The sequence below is a fragment of the Ranitomeya imitator genome, chromosome 6 (assembly GCF_032444005.1).
Source record: "Ranitomeya imitator isolate aRanImi1 chromosome 6, aRanImi1.pri, whole genome shotgun sequence".
In the NCBI taxonomy this organism is placed as follows: domain Eukaryota; kingdom Metazoa; phylum Chordata; class Amphibia; order Anura; family Dendrobatidae; genus Ranitomeya; species Ranitomeya imitator.
In genome coordinates, this window is record NC_091287.1 from 56,444,956 (window position 1) to 56,462,672 (window position 17,717).

Consider the following 17,717-nt stretch of genomic DNA (forward strand, 5'->3'; position numbering starts at 1 on the left):
ATCCAGCCACTGGCTGCCATTTTTCTGAACTGTTGAAGGTCATCAAAAAGTTCAAAAAATCCTTAAAATCCTTAAAGTCACCTTTTCACTCACCTCTCCGACCCCTTTGTGCTTCACCGTCACCCATCCAGTTCTTGTTATATCTGTTATTACCACCACAAGTGCTGAAATCTGGTCCTCATTGCATCTGCTTGTCACTGCCGTGAGCATCAACATCCCCAGGACTTTCTCATTTTCCCAGGAATTGGGGCTCTGCCCATGTCCCAGGATGTTTCTGCACAGGAGGGCGCAAAGTCACAGTGCGGGTGCACAAGGTCAGAGCCCATAGCAGTGACGAGAAGATGCAATGAGGATGGACAGGAGACAGTGAGGAGCTGAAGAATGAGAGGGGAGCAGTAAAGTGAGAGTAGTATTTATTTTTTACATGTTGTATTTACTATGCACTGGGGTTTGAAAAAACTGCCTAATTCTCTTATCTCTGCTAAGTATAGGTAATCAATATCATATGATCAGAGAACTTAAGCTCTATCATTGATGAACACAAATATTATTCTCCAAAAATGTTTATTGTCCCTGTATTTATTATAAAAGCATTTACCATGCTCAATGAAGACGATAAAGTATTGGTTAATTTTAACATATAGGTTATTTAAGGCAAAAATAAACTATATGATCATAGAAATAAATGTCAAATAAACATTTTTTTCATAAACTTTTTCATTGTTTTTGCATTTAAAATATTTCACAAATGTTTATTATATTTTCTTTTATTTTTTATTTTACTTTTTATTTTACTAATTTACATATATTATACAGTACGTATATTTGCTAAGCATGTATATGCAAAATTCAGTGTACATCTCTTAAACTGTATGTTCAAAAAGCAAACTCTGGTGGATGACGTCACTGGCATTTGTTTTATGGTGTCAACGGGGACTGCAAAATTCTATACATGAGTGTAACAATGGAAATTCGAAAGAACAACATGTGGAAAATCAAAGAAATAGTTAAAGGTTTATTCTCAGCAACAAACTTTACAGTGGAGCTACCCCTATGTACTGTAGATTAAATTACCACTAAACTCCTCGGACCTGCCAGCATTCACCTAATGTTTCTGTTTAGCACATCTAATACTTAGGAGGGAAACCCCTTTTTTTTTTACTCAGGGGACTCCAATTAACTTGATTCTGCCATAATAACTATAGATTTTTACCATGTCCTGAATGGTGATAGATTTAAAAATGTTGTTGTGTTCGACTGGGATGTTTGGCAAAATTACATAAACGTGCACAGCATTCATCTATCATACTGATCCACCCTGGTTTGGGTGTTCATTCATGTTTTCACAGCTGACGTCTTACTCGTTGCATTCTACTCTACGGTTGGCACTGCAGCTGGTGTCAATGTTTCAGGGTGAGTCTGCGGAATTGTGTTATTGTATTCTCTGTGATGTTTGTCAGAGTAATTCGTTCCATACTCTTCACTGAGTAACTTCCATCTGCGGCAGAACTTGTGTCTCTTCTTCGCCCTAACTCCAGCAACTCGCTATGTAATCTTCCCGACAGGTTTCTCTCCATGGATGTGTCTTGTTTTTCGTTTTTACTTCATAATAGCTATTCTGTGTAACTGTAAAGGCAAGAGTTCAAAAGAAACAAGGTTCATTCAAGAAGTCAATGTCTCCTCCCAAGCCATCTGCATCCCTCATGTTTGAAGCACGTAGATCTTTTTCTGTACTGGATCTAAGGTATTTGTTTGCAGCTTCAAAATGATGTCATGCTTCATAGTTCTCAAACTATCTCTCATGGTCTCCCTAAACAATTCAACATCTCGCCGTCTCCATGGCTTCAGTTATGGTGCCAAGAAGAACAAAATACTGATATCTCTATTGTTGGAAAGAACAGAGAATTCATTTCAGCCAACCAATCAAATGCATAGATTTCAAATTATTATTATTATTATCAACACAAGATCTGGAAAAAGTAACTTGACTGATCATTGTGTTCATTACTAGTGTAATTTTGATCACTATTCACTCTAAGGTGTTATCCAACAAATAACATATATCACTAATCCATAGATTGCAAGAGTTGCCTGTGTGAACAGAGTTGTACTGAGCATGAGCAACCATGGCTCCTCTTACAGTCTATAAAAGTAAAGGTGGGCATATATAACCATGCAGAAGTGAAATCTTCTCAAATATTCCTGCCAAAATGCTGGCTGCCATATTTTAGAGCTGTAAAGTGCCATCATAGGTTTAAACCCTTTATGACTTTGGACGTATAGGTACATCCTAGGTCGCCTCACCTTATTCGCTGCAGGCTACAGCGATGAGCCCGCAACTTTTTCAGAACACATCAGCTGATGAAATCAGCTGACATGTGCCCCTAACAGCCGCAGGTGGAATCGCGATCAATCTGCTGCTGTTAGAATGTTAAATGCTGCTGTCAATCTTTGACAGCGGCATTTATCATGATCACACTGGAATCGCGTAACTAACCCCACCTTCGGTGCCCATGTCACATGACCATGGGTCGCCGATGAATTGGCATGACAACCCAGGATCTGCAGGAGACCCTTGTGGTTGTCATTACTCGATAGCTATGAGGGCCACCCAGCAGACGGTGCTCACAGGAACTGAGCATTTCTGCTGCACAGAACAGGACTGAAGCTCTGCTCTGTATTGCACCAGCAATCAAATGATCTCAGCTTTGAAACAAGTAAAAAGTGTTTTTAAAAATATAAAAAAAAAATAATAAAAATAAAAAAGTTGAAATAACCCCCTACTCACCTCATTCAAAATAAAACAAAAAAAAAGAAAAATACACATATTTAGTTTTGCCGAGTTCAAAATTGCCCAATCTATCAATATAAAAAAAGAATTAATCCGATCGGTAAATGGTGAAATGAGAAAAAGAATCAAAACACCAGAATTACTTTTTTTGGTTGCCGTAACATTGAAATAAAAGGCAATAAAGGGTGATCAAAAGATCATATCTACATTATAATGGTATCAATAACAACATCAGCTCGGCACGCAAAAAATAAGTCATCACGTAGCCCCAGATCCCACAAAAATGGAGACGCTACAGGTCTCGGATAATGGTGACTTTTTCATTTTTTTACAAACTTTGGATTTTTTCATCACCACTTAAATAAAAAAGAACCTATACATGTTTGGTGTCTACAAATTCGCACTGACCTGGAGAATCATTATGGCAGGTCAGTTTTAGAATTTAGTGAACATGGTAAAAAAAAAAAAAAACATAACAATTGTGGAATTAAACTTTTTTTGGAATTTCACCGCACGTTGAAATTTTCTCCCATTTTCCAGAACACTATATGGTAAAACCAATTGTGACGTTCAAAAGTACAACTCATCCTGCAAAAGGAAAAGCCTTTACATGACCATATTGATGGAATAATAAAAAAGTTATGGCTCCGGGAAAAAAGGGGAGCAAAAAACTCCAAAATGAAAACCCAAGGTGGTGAAGGGGTTAAAAATTAGATTTGAAAAACTATAATCACTGCACCGCTCACCACTTCGGCCCCCTGCTCTTCATCATCACCCATCCAGTTCTCGCTGTATTTTATTATCAGCGCCACTGGCACTAAAATCCCTGCACTTCTCACATTAAATCAGGATTTCTGGCTCTTATGAGGCTTGGGACAATTCTGCGCATGCGTACTCAAAGTCACGGCACATGATGATAATAATGATGAGATCATGACCTAGTGCACTTGTACAGAACTGTCCAGAAACCTTCTCCAGCTAGGTCAGAACTCTGGCTTTGAAGAGGCTGAATGGTTCTGTACAGGGGATTCAGTGCTTGCGGTGGTGATAAGAAGATGTGGTGAGGACCGGAAGAGTCACAGTAATGAGCGGAAGGGTTTTAAAGATGACCAGTGAGGTATTAGTATATTTTTATATTTTATATTTATTATGCTCTTTAGAGACTTTGGACCATAATAGGGGGCTTTTATTGAATTTTCTGGGAAATTCTGCAAGAAGAGGTGAATTGAAATTTTGCCTGATCGGCAATGTAGGGGTGGTGGTTGCACGTGCCATGCTCACTACTGCTTTATTCACATATTGGGAATAAATGGGATATCATCAACTGGACTTCCAGCGATCATACCCTTATCATCTTTCCTGCGGATACAGTACAGACAAAAAGTTTGGACACACCTTCTCATTTAAAGATTTTTCTGTATTTTCATGACTATGAAAATTGTACATTCACACTGAAGGCATCAAAACTATGAATTAACACATGTGGAATTATATACTTAACAAAAAAGTGTGAAACAACAGAAAATATGTCTTATATTCTAGGTTCTTCAAAGTAGCCACCTTTTGCTTTGATGACTGCTTTGCACACTCTTGACATTCTCTTGATGAGCTTCATGAGGTATTCACCGGAAATGGTCTTCCAACAATCTTGAAGGAGTTCCCAGAGATGCTTAGCACTTTTTGGCCCTTTTGCCTTCACTCTGCGGTCCAGCTCACCCCAAACCATTTCGATTGGGTTCAGGAATGGCGTAGCACCCCATCACTCTCCTTCTTGGTCAAATAGCCCTTACATAGCCTGAAAGTGTGTTTGGGGTCATTGTCCTGTTGAAAAATAAATAATTGTCCAACTAAACGCAAACCAGATGGAATAGCAAGATGCTGTGGTAGCCATGCTGGTTCAGTATGCCTTCAATTTTGAATAAATCCCCTAGAATGTCACCAGAAAAGCACCCCCACACCATCACATCTCCTCCTCCATGCTTCACGGTGGGAACCAGGCATGTAGAGTCCATCCGTTCACTTTTTCTGCGTCTCACAAAGACACTGTGGTTGGAATCAAAGATCTCAAATTTGGACTCATCAGACCAAAGCACAGATTTCCACTGGTCTAATGTCCATTCCTTGTGTTCTTTAGCCCAAACAAGTCTCTTCTGCTTGTTGCCTGTCCTTAGCAGTGGTTTCCTAGCAGCTATTTTACCATGAAGGCCTGCTGCACAAAGTCTCCTCTTAACAGTTGTAGAGATGTGTCTGCTGCTAGAACTCTGTGTGGCATTGACCTGGTCTCTTATCTGAGCTGCTGTTAACCTGTGCTTTCTGAGGCTGGTGACTCGGATAAACTTATCCTCAGAAGCAGAGGTGACTCTTGGTCTTCCTTTCCTGGGGCGGTCCTCATGTGAGCCAGTTTCTTTGTAGCGTTTGATGGTTTTTGCTACTGCACTTGGGGACACTTTCAAAGTTTTCCCAATTTTTCAGACTGACTGGCCTTCATTTCTTAAAGTAATGATGGCCACTCGTTTTTCTTTACTTAGCTGCTTTTTTCTTGCCATAATACAAATTCTAACAGTCTATTCAGTAGGATTATCAGCTGTGTATCCACCAGACTTCTGCACAACACAACTGATGGTCCCAACCCCATTTATAATGCAAGAAATCCCACTTATTAAACCTGACAGGGCACACCTGTGAAGTTGAAACCATTCCCAGTGAGTACCTCTTGAAGCTCATCAAGAGAATGCCAAGAGTGTGCAAAGCAGTCATCAAAGCAAAAGGTGGCTACTTTGAAGAACCTAGAATATAAGACATATTTTCAGTTGTTTCACACTTTTTTGTTAATTATATAATTCCACATGTGTTAATTCATAGTTTTGATGCCTTCGGTGTGAATGTACAATTTTCATAGTCATGAAAATACAGAAAAATCTTTAAATGAGAAGGTGTGCCCAAACTTTTGGTCTGTACTGTAGGTGATAAATTGTTTCTAAGATAAACCCTTCAATTCTCAAAAAAAACATTCACCCCCTTCTTAAAAATAACAATACAGAATTTTGCTTTGAATGAAGGAATGAAGATTTTACACTGAAACCTAGTCTCCATGAGCTAAATGTAACCACTAACACATATAAACCTCATTTTTTCTATGTCAATGTGTTCATAGTCTTAAATGTGAAAGAAAATAATAATAATGAAAATAGAGGATTTAATACTACAGACAGTTAAGGACTGTTCCAATGGGTACACTTTGTCGTGGTCGGATGGTTTTTATGCTTTTTTGATCCAAAAAAGCATTAAGGTCCTCTTCCACACATCAGTTTTTTGCTATCAGTCGTAATCCGTTGAATTTTTTAAAAAATGGATCTGCGACTGATGCTGCCGGATCCGTTTTTTTCTCATAGACTTGTATTAGTGACGAATTGCAACGGATGGCCTTACGTTTCATCCATTGTTTACCGGATCCGTCGAAAATTGTTTGTCCGGCGGCCGGAGACAACAGACAAAGTAAAGTTTTTTGTGTACGTTGAAAAATTGGACAGCGACGGATCAGTCACCGTCCGTTGTTTGCTCGAATGGAAGCCTATGGGCGTCAGATCTGTCAAATGACGGAATCCAGCGACAGATTCTATTTTTTAAAACTGAGCATGCTCCGATTATTTTTAGGATCCAACTAGCCAGATCCGCTAGTCGGATTCGGCAAAAAAACGCATCTGTTGCATCAATTTTTCAAAATCTGCGATGGATCCGTAGATCCAATGAGCCAACAGATTGTGACTGATGACAAAAAAATGTTGTGTGAAAGGGGCCTAACAAACTACCGTATGTTATTTACATGTATTATTACTAGTTACTTATTTACTTACTGTAGGGTATGTGCTCTTTTTTTTTCTCTTGAGTTTCGTTTGTGATATGGGCACAGTGTGAATGTGTTTTTACACTTTGCATGTATACCAGCTTATAATCCAGCTCATTTCTTTTATTTTGTAATTTTTTTTCATCAAAGGTCTATATTCTTAAATGTAAAAGAAAATAGTAGCAGTTGTACTGATATTTTATTGTCATGTATGACAATCATATATATGACTAAACATTCTGGAGCCTGAGATTAAAGAGAGCCAGTGACCAGGTTTGTCCCATATGAGGTAAGGCCAGTACCTGTACACCCTAATATACAGCATTCTAATATGTTGTATATATGCCCCCTATCCGGCCTGCAAGACAAGAAAAACACCTTTTATTATAGGGTATCGTTTCTCCTTATGGAGAGTGACATACCATCTCTGGCTTGTCAAGGTAAGGAGGCTTATTCGCCATGCAATGCTCCTCTGGGAAATATGCAAATTGCCTCTTCTGAGAAAAAGAGGACTTAAAGTCTATAGCGCCACCCATTGGAAGTAGCGATCCTACAAGTCACAATCAACCCTTTAAACGAGTCGTGCAATATGACTTAGGATAAAAGCCAAATCAGTATCTCAATTCGCAGACACAGTGTTTTTGGCTGTTGGCCCTCGTCAGTGCGAAGTATGAGAACTGATTTGGCTAGGTGAGAGGCTCTGGACTGGGGTCTAAGGGGTATCGTGTCTCCTTATGGAGAGTTTCATTTCAAAAACCTGACCGGCACATCCAAACAGAAACTAAGTGTGAACAGGTGCTGAACCTAGAGTCGCCAACTCGTATATAGTTAAGTAAATAAGGCAGCACACTGCAGCGCTAGAACATGCAAACTTGAAATACGAAATTTGAACTGCATTACTGCACTAGAAATATGAAAAATGAGAGCGTTTAGCGCATAAAAATGGCCAATTTTATGTGTACCTGGTAGCCCCTTTACGGCATCTCTCTTATACCAGGTCCTACACTTGCCTTACCTAGCTGAGAATAAACGTCTCCATCTGAATGGGTACATGTGAAACCTCTTCCTAGACTAAAATTCTCTCTCTCTGTGGAGGGGTATTGGACCTGCTGTAATTAAAACACCTGTGGCTAGGAGGCGGAGTGCTCGATCAGAAGGCTAAAGAATACATTTCAAAAACCTGACCGGCACATCCAAACATAGACTAAGTGTGAACAGGTGCTGATCCTAGAGTCGCCAACTCGTATATAGTTAAGTAAATAAGGCAGCACACTGCAGCGCTAGAACATGCAAACTTGAAATACGAAATTTGAACTGCATTACTGCACTAGAAATATGAAAAATGAGAGCGTTTAGCGCATAAAAATGGCCAATTTTCTGTGTACCTGGTAGCCCCTTTACGGCATCTCTCTTATACCAGGTCCTACACTTGCCTTACCTCGCTGAGAATAAACGTCTCCATCTGAATGGGTACATGTGAAACCTCTTCCTAGACTAAAATTCTCTCTCTCTGTGGAGGGGTATTGGACCTGCTGTAATTAAAACACCTGTGGCTAGGAGGCGGAGTGCTCGATCAGAAGGCTAAAGAATACATTTCAAAAACCTGACCGGCACATCCAAACATAGACTAAGTGTGAACAGGTGCTGAACCTAGAGTCGCCAACTCGTATATAGTTAAGTAAATAAGGCAGCACACTGCAGCGCTAGAACATGCAAACTTGAAATACGAAATTTGAACTGCATTACTGCACTAGAAATATGAAAAATGAGAGCGTTTAGCGCATAAAAATGGCCAATTTTATGTGTACCTGGTAGCCCCTTTACGGCATCTCTCTTATACCAGGTCCTACACTTGCCTTACCTCGCTGAGAATAAACGTCTCCATCTGAATGGGTACATGTGAAACCTCTTCCTAGACTAAAATTCTCTCTCTCTGTGGAGGGGTATTGGACCTGCTGTAATTAAAACACCTGTGGCTAGGAGGCGGAGTGCTCGATCAGAAGGCTAAAGAATACATTTCAAAAACCTGACCGGCACATCCAAACATAGACTAAGTGTGAACAGGTGCTGAACCTAGAGTCGCCAACTCGTATATAGTTAAGTAAATAAGGTAGCACACTGCAGCGCTAGAACATGCAAACTTGAAATACGAAATTTGAACTGCATTACTGCACTAGAAATATGAAAAATGAGAGCGTTTAGCGCATAAAAATGGCCAATTTTATGTGTACCTGGTAGCCCCTTTACGGCATTTCTCTTATACCAGGTCCTACACTTGCCTTACTTCGCTGAGAATAAACGTCTCCATCTGAATGGGTACATGTAAAACCTCTTCCTAGACTAAAATTCTCTCTCTCTGTGGAGGGGTATTGGACCTGCTGTAATTAAAACACCTGTGGCTAGGAGGCGGAGTGCTCGATCAGAAGGCTAAAGAATACATTTCAAAAACCTGACCGGCACATCCAAACATAGACTGTGTGAACAGGTGCAGAACCTAGAGTCGCCAACTCGTATATAGTTAAGTAAATAAGGCAGCACACTGCAGCGCTAGAACATGCAAACTTGAAATACGAAATTTGAACTGCATTACTGCACTAGAAATATGAAAAATGAGAGCGTTTAGCGCATAAAAATGGCCAATTTTATGTGTACCTGGTAGCCCCTTTACGGCATCTCTCTTATACCAGGTCCTACACTTGCCTTACCTCGCTGAGAATAAACGTCTCCATCTGAATGGGTACATGTGAAACCTCTTCCTAGACTAAAATTCTCTCTCTCTGTGGAGGGGTATTGGACCTGCTGTAATTAAAACACCTGTGGCTAGGAGGCGGAGTGCTCGATCAGAAGGCTAAAGAATACATTTCAAAAACCTGACCGGCACATCCAAACATATTCTAAGTGTGAACAGGTGCAGAACCTAGAGTCGCCAACTCGTATATAGTTAAGTAAATAAGGCAGCACACTGCAGCGCTAGAACATGCAAACTTGAAATACGAAATTTGAACTGCATTACTGCACTAGAAATATGAAAAATGAGAGCGTTTAGCGCATAAAAATGGCCAATTTTATGTGTACCTGGTAGCCCCTTTACGGCATTTCTCTTATACCAGGTCCTACACTTGCCTTACTTCGCTGAGAATTAACGTCTCCATCTGAATGGGTACATGTAAAACCTCTTCCTAGACTAAAATTATCTCTCTCTGTGGAGGGGTATTGGACCTGCTGTAATTAAAACACCTGTGGCTAGGAGGCGGAGTGCTCGATCAGAAGGCTAAAGAATACATTTCAAAAACCTGACTGGCACATCCAAACATAGACTAAGTGTGAACAGGTGCTGATCCTAGAGTCGCCAACTCATATATAGTTAAGTAAATAAGGCAGCACACTGCAGCGCTAGAACATGCAAACTTGAAATACGAAATTTGAACTGCATTACTGCACTAGAAATATGAAAAATGAGAGCGTTTAGCGCATAAAAATGGCCAATTTTATGTGTACCTGGTAGCCCCTTTACGGCATCTCTCTTATACCAGGTCCTACACTTGCCTTACCTCGCTGAGAATAAACATCTCCATCTGAATGGGTACATGTGAAACCTCTTCCTAGACTAAAATTCTCTCTCTCTGTGGAGGGGTATTGGACCTGCTGTAATTAAAACACCTGTGGCTAGGAGGCGGAGTGCTCGATCAGAAGGCTAAAGAATACATTTCAAAAACCTGACCGGCACATCCAAACATAGACTAAGTGTGAACAGGTGCTGAACCTAGAGTCGCCAACTCGTATATAGTTAAGTAAATAAGGCAGCACACTGCAGCGCTAGAACATGCAAACTTGAAATACGAAATTTGAACTGCATTACTGCACTAGAAATATGAAAAATGAGAGCGTTTAGCGCATAAAAATGGCCAATTTTATGTGTACCTGGTAGCCCCTTTACGGCATCTCTCTTATACCAGGTCCTACACTTGCCTTACCTCGCTGAGAATAAACGTCTCCATCTGAATGGGTACATGTGAAACCTCTTCCTAGACTAAAATTCTCTCTCTCTGTGGAGGGGTATTGGACCTGCTGTAATTAAAACACCTGTGGCTAGGAGGCGGAGTGCTCGATCAGAAGGCTAAAGAATACATTTCAAAAACCTGACCGGCACATCCAAACATAGACTAAGTGTGAACAGGTGCTGAACCTAGAGTCGCCAACTCGTATATAGTTAAGTAAATAAGGCAGCACACTGCAGCGCTAGAACATGCAAACTTGAAATACGAAATTTGAACTGCATTACTGCACTAGAAATATGAAAAATGAGAGCGTTTAGCGCATAAAAATGGCCAATTTTATGTGTACCTGGTAGCCCCTTTACGGCATCTCTCTTATACCAGGTCCTACACTTGCCTTACCTCGCTGAGAATAAACGTCTCCATCTGAATGGGTACATGTGAAACCTCTTCCTAGACTAAAATTGTCTCTCTCTGTGGAGGGGTATTGGACCTGCTGTAATTAAAACACCTGTGGCTAGGAGGCGGAGTGCTCGATCAGAAGGCTAAAGAATACATTTCAAAAACCTGACCGGCACATCCAAACATAGACTGTGTGAACAGGTGCAGAACCTAGAGTCGCCAACTCGTATATAGTTAAGTAAATAAGGCAGCACACTGCAGCGCTAGAACATGCAAACTTGAAATACGAACTTTGAGCTGCATTACTGCACTAGAAATATGAAAAATGAGAGCGTTTAGCGCATAAAAATGGCCAATTTTATGTGTACGTGGTAGCCCCTTTACGGCATCTCTCTTATACCAGGTCCTACACTTGCCTTACCTCGCTGAGAATAAACGTCTCCATCTGAATGGGTACACGTGAAACCTCTTCCTAGACTAAAATTCTCTCTCTCTGTGGAGGGGTATTGGACCTGCTGTAATTAAAACACCTGTGGCTAGGAGGCGGAGTGCTCGATCAGAAGGCTAAAGAATACATTTCAAAAACCTGACCGGCACATCCAAACATAGACTAAGTGTGAACAGGTGCTGAACCTAGAGTCGCCAACTCGTATATAGTTAAGTAAATAAGGCAGCACACTGCAGCGTTAGAACATGCAAACTTGAAATTCAAAATTTGAACTGCATTACTGCACTAGAAATATGAAAAATGAGAGCGTTTAGCGCATAAAAATGGCCAATTTTATGTGTACCTGGTAGCCCCTTTACGGCATCTCTCTTATACCAGGTCCTACACTTGCCTTACCTCGCTGAGAATAAACGTCTCCATCTGAATGGGTACATGTGAAACCTCTTCCTAGACTAAAATTCTCTCTCTCTGTGGAGGGGTATTGGACCTGCTGTAATTAAAACACCTGTGGCTAGGAGGCGGAGTGCTCGATCAGAAGGCTAAAGAATACATTTCAAAAACCTGACCGGCACATCCAAACATAGACTAAGTGTGAACAGGTGCTGAACCTAGAGTCGCCAACTCGTATATAGTTAAGTAAATAAGGTAGCACACTGCAGCGCTAGAACATGCAAACTTGAAATACGAAATTTGAACTGCATTACTGCACTAGAAATATGAAAAATGAGAGCGTTTAGCGCATAAAAATGGCCAATTTTATGTGTACCTGGTAGCCCCTTTACGGCATTTCTCTTATACCAGGTCCTACACTTGCCTTACCTCGCTGAGAATAAACGTCTCCATCTGAATGGGTACATGTGAAACCTCTTCCTAGACTAAAATTCTCTCTCTCTGTGGAGGGGTATTGGACCTGCTGTAATTAAAACACCTGTGGCTAGGAGGCGGAGTGCTCGATCAGAAGGCTAAAGAATACATTTCAAAAACCTGACCGGCACATCCAAACATAGACTAAGTGTGAACAGGTGCTGAACCTAGAGTCGCCAACTCGTATATAGTTAAGTAAATAAGGCAGCACACTGCAGCGCTAGAACATGCAAACTTGAAATACGAAATTTGAACTGCATTACTGCACTAGAAATATGAAAAATGAGAGCGTTTAGCGCATAAAAATGGCCAATTTTATGTGTACCTGGTAGCCCCTTTACGGCATCTCTCTTATACCAGGTCCTACACTTGCCTTACCTCGCTGAGAATAAACGTCTCCATCTGAATGGGTACATGTGAAACCTCTTCCTAGACTAAAATTCTCTCTCTCTGTGGAGGGGTATTGGACCTGCTGTAATTAAAACACCTGTGGCTAGGAGGCGGAGTGCTCGATCAGAAGGCTAAAGAATACATTTCAAAAACCTGACCGGCACATCCAAACATAGACTGTGTGAACAGGTGCTGAACCTAGAGTCGCCAACTCGTATATAGTTAAGTAAATAAGGCAGCACACTGCAGCACTAGAACATGCAAACTTGAAATACGAAATTTGAACTGCATTACTGCACTAGAAATATGAAAAATGAGAGCGTTTAGCGCATAAAAATGGCCAATTTTATGTGTACCTGGTAGCCCCTTTACGGCATCTCTCTTATACCAGGTCCTACACTTGCCTTACCTCGCTGAGAATAAACGTCTCCATCTGAATGGGTACATGTGAAACCTCTTCCTAGACTAAAATTCTCTCTCTCTGTGGAGGGGTATTGGACCTGCTGTAATTAAAACACCTGTGGCTAGGAGGCGGAGTGCTCGATCAGAAGGCTAAAGAATACATTTCAAAAACCTGACCGGCACATGCAAACATAGACTAAGTGTGAACAGGTGCTGAACCTAGAGTCGCCAACTCGTATATAGTTAAGTAAATAAGGCAGCACACTGCAGCGCTAGAACATGCAAACTTGAAATACGAAATTTGAACTGCATTACTGCACTAGAAATATGAAAAATGAGAGCGTTTAGCGCATAAAAATGGCCAATTTTATGTGTACCTGGTAGCCCCTTTACGGCATCTCTCTTATACCAGGTCCTACACTTGCCTTACCTCGCTGAGAATAAACGTCTCCATCTGAATGGGTACATGTGAAACCTCTTCCTAGACTAAAATTCTCTCTCTCTGTGGAGGGGTATTGGACCTGCTGTAATTAAAACACCTGTGGCTAGGAGGCGGAGTGCTCGATCAGAAGGCTAAAGAATACATTTCAAAAACCTGACCGGCACATCCAAACATATACTGAGTGTGAACAGGTGCTGAACCTAGAGTCGCCAACTCGTATATAGTTAAGTAAATAAGGCAGCACACTGCAGCGTTAGAACATGCAAACTTGAAATTCGAAATTTGAACTGCATTACTGCACTAGAAATATGAAAAATGAGAGCGTTTAGCGCATTAAAATGGCCAATTTCATGTGTACCTGGTACCCCCTTTACGGCATCTCTCTTATACCAGGTCCTACACTTGCCTTACCTCGCTGAGAATAAACGTCTCCATCTGAATGGGTACATGTGAAACCTCTTCCTAGACTAAAATTCTCTCTCTCTGTGGAGGGGTATTGGACCTGCTGTAATTAAAACACCTGTGGCTAGGAGGCGGAGTGCTCGATCAGAAGGCTAAAGAATACATTTCAAAAACCTGACCGGCACATCCAAACATAGACTAAGTGTGAACAGGTGCTGAACCTAGAGTCGCCAACTCGTATATAGTTAAGTAAATAAGGCAGCACACTTCAGCGCTAGAACATGCAAACTTGAAATACGAAATTTGAACTGCATTACTGCACTAGAAATATGAAAAATGAGAGCGTTTAGCACATTAAAATGGCCAATTTTATGTGTACCTGGCAGCCCCTTTATGGCATCTCTCTTATACCAGGTCCTACACTTGCCTTACCTCGCTGAGAATAAACGTCTCCATCTGAATGGGTACATGTGAAACCTCTTCCTAGACTAAAATTCTCTCTCTCTGTGGAGGGATATTGGACCTGCTGTAATTAAAACACCTGTGGCTAGGAGGCGGAGTGCTCGATCAGAAGGCTAAAGAATACATTTCAAAAACCTGACCGGCACATCCAAACATAGACTAAGTGTGAACAGGTGCTGAACCTAGAGTTGCCAACTTGTATATAGTTAAGTAAATAAGGCAGCACACTGCAGCGCTAGAACATGCAAACTTGAAATATGAAATTTGAACTGCATTACTGCACTAGAAATATGAAAAATGAGAGCGTTTAGCGCATAAAAATGGCCAATTTTATGTGTACCTGGTAGCCCCTTTACGGCATCTCTCTTATACCAGGTCCTACACTTGCCTTACCTCGATGATAATAAACGTCTCCATCTGAATGGGTACATGTGAAACCTCTTCCTAGACTAAAATTCTCTCTCTCTGTGGAGGGGTATTGGACCTGCTGTAATTAAAACACCTGTGGCTAGGAGGCAGAGTGCTCGATCAGAAGGCTAAAGAATACAATTCAAAAACCTGACCGGCACATCCAAACATAGACTAAGTGTGAACAGGTGCTGAACCTAGAGTCGCCAACTTGTATATAGTTAAGTAAATAAGGCAGCACACTGCAGCGCTAGAACATGCAAACTTGAAATACGAAATTTGAACTGCATTACTGCACTAGAAATATGAAAAATGAGAGCGTTTAGCGCATAAAAATGGCCAATTTTATGTGTACCTGGTAGCCCCTTTACGGCATCTCTCTTATACCAGGTCCTACACTTGCCTTACCTCGCTGAGAATAAACGTCTCCATCTGAATGGGTACATGTGAAACCTCTTCCTAGACTAAAATTCTCTCTCTCTGTGGAGGGGTATTGGACCTGCTGTAATTAAAACACCTGTGAGAGATGCCGTAAAGGGGCTACCAGGTACACATAAAATTGGCCATTTTTATGCGCTAAACGCTCTCATTTTTCATATTTCTAGTGCAGTAATGCAGTTCAAATTTCGTATTTCAAGTTTGCATGTTCTAGCGCTGCAGTGTGCTGCCTTATTTACTTAACTATATACGAGTTGGCGACTCTAGGTTCAGCACCTGTTCACACTTAGTCTATGTTTGGATGTGCCGGTCAGGTTTTTGAAATGTATTCTTTAGCCTTCTGATCGAGCACTCCACCTCCTAGCCACAGGTGTTTTAATTACAGCAGGTCCAATACCCCTCCACAGAGAGAGAGAATTTTAGTCTAGGAAGAGGTTTCACATGTACCCATTCAGATGGAGACGTTTATTCTCAGCGAGGTAAGGCAAGTGTAGGACCTGGTATAAGAGAGATGCCGTAAAGAGGCTACCACGTACACATAAAATTGGCCATTTTTATGCGCTAAACGCTCTCATTTTTCATATTTCTAGTGCAGTAATGCAGTTCAAATTTCGTATTTCAAGTTTGCATGTTCTAGCGCTGCAGTGTGCTGCTTTATTTACTTATCCTTATGGAGAGTGACATACCAGCTGGCTTGTCAAGGTAAGGAGGCTTATTCGCCGTGCAATGTGACTTGTAGGATCGCTACAGGTGGCGCTATAGAGTTTAAGTCCTCTTTTTCTCAGAAGAGGCAATTTGCATATTATATTTCCCAGAGGAGCATTGCACGGCGAATAAGCCTCCTTATCTTGACAAGCCAGAGATGGTATGTCACTCTCCATAAGAAGAAACGTTACCCCTTAGACCCCAGTCCAGAGCCTCTCACTTAGCCAAATTAGTTCTCATGCTTCGCGCTGATGAGGGCCAACATCCCGAAACACCGTGTCTGCGAATTGAGATACTGATTTGGCTTTTATCCTAAGTCATATTGCACGACTCGTTTAAAGGGTTGATTGTGACTTGTAGGATCGCTACTTCCAACAGGTGGCGCTATAGAGTTTAAGTCCTCTTTTTCTCAGAAGAGGCAATTTGCATAATACCTTTTATTATACTCACTTACAGTGCGGTCTGGTCCGATGGCCGTCTCTGGTCTTGGTTCGGTGCCTCCTCTCTTCTTGTGATTGCCATCCTCCTTCTCTGCTTCATATCGTGTCCTAAGTCATCCACACAGTGTCTCCGGCCTCATGCTGGAAAGTAAATACGTAAAAACATGTATTAAACAAAAGAAATAAAAGTATATTTATAGTATAAATCAAGGACTTACCATAGTGAAGTTTATTGGTTGCCATTCATTGGAGAAATCTAATAGGTATATTTATATTTCTATTATGTTGTCACCGAAAATGACAGTATATCAACCATCTAGATCAGATAATGTCACACCTAGAAGGAAGATAACATTCTCTTCGCAGACATTCTCAGCAGAGACCTCTAATATAATCCTGGGCGCGGCAACATTGGCAGGATTCTTTCCCGCCTTGAATCGGAAGAATAAGAAAGGTTAATAGTGCAAGAATTACAGTGATACACACGCGACATCCAATGTGTTTAAAAAGGAAAATGTAAGGCATTAAATAGCACTTCCGTAGCCCTGTGCGGCTCGCAGATTGAGATATAATGCCTGTGATTATCATAACCATTTAGTGCAAATTCAGCATTCAATTTCCTGCTTTGCATCTGCATAAATATTTAAATTGTATTGAAATGAATTGTTACACGCTGTTGCGTCTCCCCCCATATATTCAGAGAAGGCGCATCGTAATGGGCATATACTGCTAAATTCAATTCCTTTTCAATTTTGTTACAAATGTAGCGCATATTGCTTTCCAAACACACGGTCATGAAAACAGTCATCGTGTTTACCAGGATTCGTACAGAATACCACAGACTAAGCCACCAATTACCTTGTAGTTTAGTTTTAGTTGTTCTATGCAGCTGCTTTATATTTTTATCAGAATTCCATTAAAAATGTTCTTGATGATCAAACAATTGAGCTCGGTCTCCGTGGAGATACGATGTTACACAAGGCAAGAAACGAAAATGCTCAATTCACATCAAACCAAGTCTTCTGATGTATAGGCCTATGTGTTCTTAGCAGTGGCGTAAATAGTGTCCGATGGGCTCCGGTACAAAGTTTGGACATGGGCCCCAACCTGCATGTTCATCAGATATATGGGTCCTCATAGTGTTCCAGATCCAGGGAAGACATACTTTGTCACCCCCCCTTCCATATAATGATGTGCCACATTCTGCAATAATGTCCTCAATCCTGGTCCCTTCTTGAAATAATGTCCTCCATCCTGGGCCACTTTGTATAAGGCATATTGATA

General features: G+C 41.0%; 1 long non-coding RNA gene across 2 annotated transcripts; it reads right to left on the minus strand.

The window, feature by feature from the left end:
* Nucleotides 1-628: 628 nt before the first annotated feature.
* Nucleotides 629-16,845, minus strand: LOC138643564 (uncharacterized). 2 transcript variants are annotated; one of them, XR_011314186.1, is made up of 3 exons: nt 16,652-16,845; nt 16,444-16,574; nt 629-1,626 (listed from the first exon to the last, which is right to left on the minus strand). It is a non-coding gene; the product is annotated as an uncharacterized lncRNA (long non-coding RNA). The 2 variants fall into 2 exon arrangements; XR_011314185.1 differs by having other exon boundaries at nt 16,448-16,574; nt 16,652-16,839.
* Between the last annotated feature and the right edge of the window lie 872 nt (nt 16,846-17,717).